This window comes from Cervus elaphus, chromosome 4 (genome assembly GCF_910594005.1).
Source record: "Cervus elaphus chromosome 4, mCerEla1.1, whole genome shotgun sequence".
NCBI lineage: Eukaryota > Metazoa > Chordata > Mammalia > Artiodactyla > Cervidae > Cervus > Cervus elaphus.
Window position 1 is genome coordinate 62,186,545 of NC_057818.1, and position 8,628 is coordinate 62,195,172.

Sequence of the window (8,628 nt, forward strand, 5' to 3'; positions counted from 1 at the left end):
AATTTTTTTGTGCTTGTGGTCTCTCTTATGAAGGCTGCAGGATCCTAGTTTCTCTTGCTGTGGTGTCCTCATCCTTATGGGTGAGGTTGGTCCAGAGGTTTGTGCCCTTATCCCCTTAATCTGGGCTTTGATTGTTGTTACTGTGACCCGAGCCTGCCCTGGATATTGAGGGGCGCTTCCCCATCGCTCTGTGGCTGTCACCGCCCTGTCTGTGGTGGGTCTGCGCCCTGGTTGGTGGAACAGAGCCCCCAGATCTGTTTCTTTGCCGTGATTCTGATCTGTGTGGAGGCAGGTGGGATTGGAGCACACCCCCGGGAAAGAAGCCCCTGAGGGTTGCTGCTCTGGGGACGTTCCCCTTGGGATGTGCTCTGTGCGTCACTTTCACCCATTGGGTGAGTCTCGTGTGACCCTGGTTGGCACTGATCTTGACCCCCCCTTAACCATGGGTATGCCGGCACACGGCCCTGGGGTCTCTCAGGTGTTGTTCTCCCTGGGTCACGAGCATAGATCCCCTGAACTCAGGTCCCAGGATTGCATTCATCATGGAGCTGGACCTGCTGTGGTGCTGTGGGGGCAGCTCAGACTCCGGCCTGGCCCTGCCCCCTAGTGTGGGAGCCCAGGAAGTCTACAGCTGCTAAAGCCCCACCTGCTGTGACTGGGGGAGCCCTGGTTGTCCATTCGGATGCTCTATAGGGGCTGAGGTTACAAAGACAGTTGTGATGTATAGAAATGAGTTTGTGCAGCTTCCAGTAGAAGATTTCAGCTTTACTTCCTTAATTTCCAGACCCTGGGGCTCAGCAGTGTTTAGCCCCCTCTGTACATGTGGATGACCCATAGGTACCTGCTCCCGAGGTTTCCCAGAGCCCACCAGTCTACCCTGGTAGGGAGGGGGCACAGAGGAGAAGGCAGCAGCCAGCATCGTGAGAGTACCCACCCTGACGGGAGCCCTTCCTCATGCCTGATGAGGAGGGGCCGGCACAGGGGGAGAGAGGCTACAAACAATGGTGGGTCTTCGCTTTGGTCATCACTCAACAATGGCGCTCTGTGCTTTGGTGGTTCAGGCTTCCTCCCCAAGCATTCCTGTTTGCAGAGCTCCTCTCTCCCTCCCGTCCCCCCAGGATGTCTCCTCATAACCCACAGCAGTCCTCTGCCTGGGTCTGCTCTCCAAACCCCGCATTTCAGCACCCAGCCCCTGTCTGCAGTGGTGGACACCCTCTCAGGCTGGGTGGGCAGGCCTGGGGCAGTACCCCTGTGCAGGTCTCCTCTGTCCTGCTGCCACAGGCTGGCTGCCATGGTCTCTTCCCCGGATGTGGAGACCACCCCTCTCTTTCTGCTCCCCCCAGGGTTGCAGGCTCCATTTCGCTTCTTTCCCTCTTCCTTTCCTTCTTTCTTTTGATCTACCTGGCTCAGCAGGAATCCTTCTTGTCCTTTTGGTGTCCCAGGTCCTCTGCTAGTGTTCTGCAGAGGCTCTGTGAGAATTGTTCCATTTGCAGATGTATTCTTGATGCGTTTGTGGAGAGAGATCAACTCCATGTCTGCCTAATCCTCTGCCATCTTGGTCCTTCCGTCTCTGTTTTATTTTCAATCTAGCTAAGGGTTCATCAATTTTATGTAAATTTTTAAGGATATTCACTGAGACTTGTAAGTAAAATGCCACATTCTTTGGTATCTTTCAGCTGTGTCATCTCACAACATGCAAGATTTGATGCCAAAAAATCCAGGGTTAGAAGATTTAATCTCCAAAGCAAAGCTAGAAATATATGAAAGAGTTCACCTTGGCAACTTACATTTAATGAAAGACTGCGAATATACAATGGCATGTGAAGGACAGAGAGGATGTTTACCTGGACATAAAGAAATTGAGACAGTTTCCCATAATGCAAACATTATTGCCAACAGATATCAAGGATATGAACCAAATTGGGAAAAACACCAGTTTGAGAGATCAACATCTGCAGAGAAGTGTGTGTTGGTAAGGAAAAATCCACATTATTTTTTGAAACATACATGTTCTCTTGAGGAAAATATGGAAAATCTGGAAAGTCATCCAGTCTCTACTGCAAATAATCATTCACACCTTTCTGAACATAGGCTTCGATTAAACATACATTCAAAAATGCCTGAAAACCAGAAATTTAGAAATGAGGGGGAAAATTCCAAGCATAATCAATTTAATGAGTCCTTTAGTAAGGGTTTATTATTCCTCAACCAACAGATATTTTCTGCCAACTCTGAGATCTGTAATATTGATATTAATGGGAGATACCTTACTGAACCATCACTGTCCAGTACATATGGAGGTATAATTAATGTGGAACAACTTTACAAGTGTAGTAAAATGAGTAATGCCTTACACAAGAGCTCTACTCCCAATAATTACAAGAGTATGTGTGATGGAGTGAGAAGCTATTCATGCAATGAAACTGGTTATAACCTTGACCAAGACCCAAATGTTATGAAATATCAGGGACTTCAATTATCAGACAATGATTCTAAAAGTAATCAATATAGAAATGTCTTTTATCAAAGTTCAAATCTTACTAGTTATAAGAGCATTCATATTGGAGAGAAAAATCATAATTGCTGTGAATATGGTAAAGGTTGTAATCAGTCTTCAAAACTTATTCAGACTAAGCAGAAGTGCTGCAAATGTAATATATGTGGAAAAGTTCTTAGTAAGTCATCAAGTCTAAACAGACATAGATTAATTCATATAGGAAGGAAGCCTTTCAAATGTACAGAATGTGGCAAAGCCTTTGACTGGCAATCAAGCCTTACTCAACATCAGCAAATTCATACTGGGGAGAAACCATACAAATGTAAAGAGTGTGGCAAAACCTTTAGCTGTTCAAATCTTACTCAACATCAGGTAATTCATACTGGGGGGAAGACTTATAGATGTACAGAGTGTGCAAAGGTCTTTAATCAGTGCTCAAATCTTACTAAACATCAAAGAATTCATACTGGGGAGAAACCTTTTAAATGTAAGGAGTGTGACAAAGCCTTTAAGTGGCGTGCAAGCCTTACTCAACATCAGCGAATTCATACCGGGGAGAAACCATACACATGTAAAGAATGTGGCAAAACCTTTATCCGTTGTTCAAATCTTATTCAACATCAGGTTATTCATACTGGGGAGAAGCCTTATAAATGTAAGGATTGTGGGAAAGCCTTTGCCCGTTGCTCAGCTCTTACTAGACACCAGCGAATCCATACTGGAGAGAAACCTTACAAATGTAAAGAATGCGGCAAAGCCTTTAATCAGAGCTCAAGTCTTACTATACATCTGCGGATTCATACTGGAGAGGAACTTTGTACAAGCACATGTGTGCGTGCTAAGTGACTTCAGTTATGTCCTACTCTTTGAGACCCCATGGGCTGTAGCCCTCCAGGCTCCTCAGAGGTCCATGGGATTCTCCAGTCAAGAACACTGGAGTGGTTGCCATGCCCTCCTCCAGGGGGTCTTCCCAATCCAGGGATTGAACCAAGTTTCTTATGTCTCCTGCACCGGCAGGCAGGTTCTTTTCCACTAGTGCCACCTGGGAAGCCCCAGAAACCCTGTAAGTGTAAGGAATGTGGCCAAACCTTTAACTGGTTTGGAAGCATTACTCAGCATCAAGGAACTCACACTGGGGAGAAATTATGCAAATATAAAGAGTGTGAGCTTTTACCCAGATCTCAAATGGCAACCCATGCCAGTGCTCTTGTCTGGAAAATCCCATGGACAGAGGAGCCTGTTAGGCTACAGTCCTTGGGATCTAAAAGAGTTGGACATGACTGAGTGACTTCACTTTCACTTTCCACATTCAAGTCTCACTAGACATCAGAGATTTCATGCTCTGAAGAAACCTTACATTTGCAAGGAATGTGGCAAAGGCTTTAATCAGAGCCATCACCTAACTTGACACCAGACAGCACATACTGGAGAAAAATGCTAGAAGTCAATAAGTGATCAAAGAGGTTTGTCCTAAATATTTATGTACTTTAGAAAAAAAATGAGAGCATTTACACTGGAAAAATGTGTGAATAATGTGAAAAAATGTAGAAGAGTGCTTAATTAAAAATCAAATGTAAATAAATATTAGAGCATGCATACTAGAAAGGCTTGCATCTATACCTCTTTTCTGGAATGACTGAATTGAGAATACTGTAGAAGGTAATCCATTGTTAAAATGCATAGAAAATTAATATGTTGGTATGGAACACAAGATGAAGGGGTGGATGTTTGGAGGTACAGTTATTATTAATGTATCTTGGTTTATACTAACATTATTTGAGATTATTAAGAAAGCAAAATGAATGTAATTTGACTCTCAGATTGCTACATGGTAAGGTTCATTTAGAGTGTGTAAATTGATTTTTGTTTTTGATGGTTGCTGCCTCAAAGATAAGAGAAGCCCTTCTAATCTAGAGAGAAATCATTTGTATTTATTTTCCATTAGAAGATTAAGAACACAGTAATGTAATGTGTACACTGAACATCTAAGTGGTGTTGTATGTCATTGACGACAAACATCCCTATGGGTTACCATGATGGAAGTGTTCAGGAATCATTCCCTGTATTAACGTAAGACAGAGATTTGTTCTAAAATTGTAATACTATGTCACTTGATTTTTAAGAATAAAACTATATAGTCCATTAAAAAAATCTGATGTATTTTTATTACGTCAACACGAGGAATCATGCATATTACTAGACAGACTTGTGGTAAGGACATCTTCCTTCTCCCCAAGAAAAGTGTAGAAAACCCTTCCTGCAAAAGTCATATAGTTAATGTACATCCATGTTTACTAAATAACTAGCCTCCATTTTGTAAAGCATAAAAACCACAATTCTCAGATCATTTCATCATAGGAACAGGAATGTTTCTAAAAGCTTGTAATATCTATTTAATCAAGAATCACACAGTGATCACTAAGTAAGAGATGCATCTCTTATGTGTTCTGCATTGGCAGATGGGTTCTTTACCACTAGTACCACCTTGGGAGCCCAAGGATTCATAGAGTGGATTGTAAAATGTTCTATGTTGTCTATGTGTGAATTAATATATGTTGATTAATAGAAGAGAATGGTTTGTAGTGTTACAGTTGATGTGTAATGAATGAAGTGTTAACCCACCACCACCATTAACCTCTCCCACCTTTTTAAGTTTGCAGGGAAGGTATTGTAATAAACTATTTGTAGCCCAGAGGGATGGCATCTGTAGAAATTAGCTTCCTTAGTGCCTTTAAACCTCAAATAATTTCCTGTATTTCCCATCATTTCTACATTGTACCTTTCCCCCACTATGTAACTGTTGAGACATTGTGACGGTTCTGATAAGAAGGATCACACAGAGTACTGTTGAGAGCTGCCCTGAACTGCTCCATGCTGTTGCTGCCTCAGCATCTGTCTGGGGAGCAGGCAGCCTGCAGGTCCTTGAACTCACACCAGCCAGTCCTGTGAGCACCTGCCCTAGATGACCCCCTTCCTTGAGACCAGCAGTCTTGCTGAACCCCAGGGTCTACTTCACAGGCCCCGCTTCAGTGACACCCTCAGAGCTCACCAGAATCCTGCTCCTCTGGTTTGAATGGACCCATCCACACTCAGCCTGGAGAGCCCACAGCACTTCACCCAGGGTCACTTAGAAAGGCCTGAACCCCAAGTACTGGAGCTTTCTCAGCCTGGTTCTAGCCTGACCTCTCTCAGGGGCCCTCAAGGCTGCCTGTGAATTCTCTCAGGACCTGGAGTCATAAACTCACCTCCCTCATTGCCCTTGTGGTCCTTGGTGAAACTGAGACATTCCACAGACTGCCACAGTCTCATTTTAACAAGTGCAAACCTTAAAAACGCACAAGAACTGTAATTAAAAGCCATGTTGTTAATATTCTGAACTAATATTCATAAAATTCTACACTATGTATTTTTTAGCACGTGTTTCTTGTCTATGCTTAAAGAAGCTTCTTTCCATGGCTTTGACATACACTGAATACAATATATAAACATATGAAGGTATACATTACCAAAGAGAAAGCTAAGAATGAAGAGTGTGTCTGTATTTGTACCCTGGTCTTTTGAAGAATTTAAAAGCATTAGATAAAAATTGATACTTTCAAACTTTTTGATTTACTAAGAACTGAAAAATGACAGATTTTTAAATTAGATCTATTTTACCTATTTTCCACTGAGTTCATTTTCCCCAAACTTCAGGAATCTGTGTTTTTAAGCAAACACCATACTGTTTTAAGTTTTCATTTTTTTTTTTTTTAAGTTTTCGTTTTTTAAGGAACCTCCATCCTGCTGTCTTTAGTGGTTTTGGCAGTTTACATTCCCATGAACACTGTAGGATGGGTCCCTATTTTCCACACCTTCTCTAGGCTTTTTTCATAGCTCAGTTGATAAAGAATCTGTCTGCAATTCAGGTGACCCAGGTTTGATCCCTGGGTCAGGAAGATCCCCTGGAGGAGGAAATGGCAACCCACTCCAGTTTTCTTGCCTGAAGAATCCCATGGACAGAGGAGCCTGGTGGGCCACAGTCCATGGGGTCACAAGGGTAGGACACAACTTAGTGACTAAACCACCACCACCACTCAGCATTTCTGATACTATTTGCAGGCACTTTGATAATGGTCATTCTGATTGGTGTGGGATGTAATATTATTGAAGTTTTGATTTGCATTTATTTAATAGTTAGCAATGTTGAGCATTTTTTATATACCTGGTGGCCATCTAAACATCAGGAGAAATGAGGTCTTCCGCCCAGTTTTTGACTGTGCTATTTGTTTGATATTAAGTTTTTTGATATTATAGTCAGTGTTTCCCAAGTGTTGCAAAGGTGAGGCTATGAATATCCTGAGTCTAGAGTACTTCCAGAACCATGAAATAATCTGTGTAACACTGTCATGATGGACACATGTTATTATACATTAGCCCAGTCTCATAGTGTGCAAACATTTCCTAGGTAGCACTAGTGGTAAAAAAAAAAAATCCACCCGCCAGTGCACGAGATGCAAGACAGGCAGGTTCCATCCATAGATTAGAAGATCCCCTGTACAAAGAAATGACACCCACTCCAGTGTTCTTGCCTGGAAAATTCCATGGGCAGAGGAGCCTGACAGGCCACAGTCCATGGGGTCGCAAAGAGTTGGACAAGACTGAGCGACTTCACCTTCCCTTTCAGATACACATTTATAGCATCATTTCCAAAAGCTTTGGTCCCTTCCCAACATACATTTTAATCCATCTTCCATGCCTGCCTGGGGTTTATTTTCAAAGAACGCTGTGATGTAAACACCTTCGTGCCTCCTGGTCTCTGAAGATGGAGGCCCCCTCACCTATGGATAGGTGGTCACAACGCAAATCATTTTGGGAATGTCTGTGGCCCCAGGGGTCTTCCCAGGTGGCTGAGTGGTAAAGAATCCGCCTGCCATGTAGGAGACCCAGGAGACGCGGGATCGATCCCTGGGTCAGGAAGATCTCCTGAAGAAGGGAATGACAACCCACGCCAGTATTCCTGCTGGGAAACCCCAAGGGCAGAGGAGCCTGGAGGGCTATAGCCCACGGGGTCACGGAAGAGCGGACACGGCTGAGATCCTGAGCACGGAAGCGCGTGGCCCCAGGGAGGGGAGGGGGAGACAGGGCCCGGGACTCGGGGTAACTTTGGAAGATCTGGGAGAGCAAGCCTCACCCCGCCAAGGGCATCATGTGACTTTGTCCTCCACTCGCCTCCGCCTCCCCTTCCCCAAGCGCAGCTCGAGGCCACGGAGGGCCGCCCCCAGGAGGAGCCCCTCCCGGGCATCAGGCGGGCCGAGCCGGCGTTTTCAGAGGTTCCAGCCCCGCGCCCTCGCCGGCTCAGGGCTCCCAGGGGTGCTGTGTGCGATGGCTCCGGCTCAGAGCCACGGAAGACGGGTGTTACAGGAGCCGCGTCAGCACCCACAGGGGTTCGTTCAACGTGCCGGCTCACGGCTTCCCCTCAAACCGGCCAGCTCACTACTTCTTAGACTGGGGAGGCTTTGTATCCACTTTAAGGCTGCAGAGAACATCTTCAGGGAAGCGGTTCTCATCTGGGGGCCCAGGAGGCCCCTCCTCGCAAACTCCGGCCCCTGGTCCCGGGGGAGCAGCCGCGCCGCTCGTCTTCCGGCTCCAGGCGAGGCCCGGGCTGAACGCGGGGCTTCGGCGCGTCTGCGAGGGCTCAGCGCCAGCTTCAGGCCCAGAGGGGCGGCGGGGTCTGCTGGGCCGGGGTCGGGAGGCGGACGCCGGTGCCGCTCACCGGTCCCGTGCTGGCGGAATCCGGGGAGCGAACACGTGTGGACACAAAGGAGGGCTTGACGGTGCGTCTCCGGGAGGAGCTGATGGTCCTGAATCTCTCCTGAGACAAGGCCAGGAGAGGTGGGCCTTCTCGGCTTTTCAAGCTCCTCCTGCCTGTGGGCGTGTGGGGAGCAGGCGAAGGCGCCCTGCTGACGCCTTGGAAGGTGTAATCTCAGGACGCTGAGATGATTCTTCCCCAGGACCTGAGGAGAAAACGACCCAGGGCAGGAGGAAAAGAGGAGGAAATGGCCGCTTCTCGGGTAAAAGTCTGTCCTGGGTCAGAGGCTACGTCTGCTTTTCCTCCTGCAGTGCCCTGCATTAACAGTTTATAAACCTTTCAT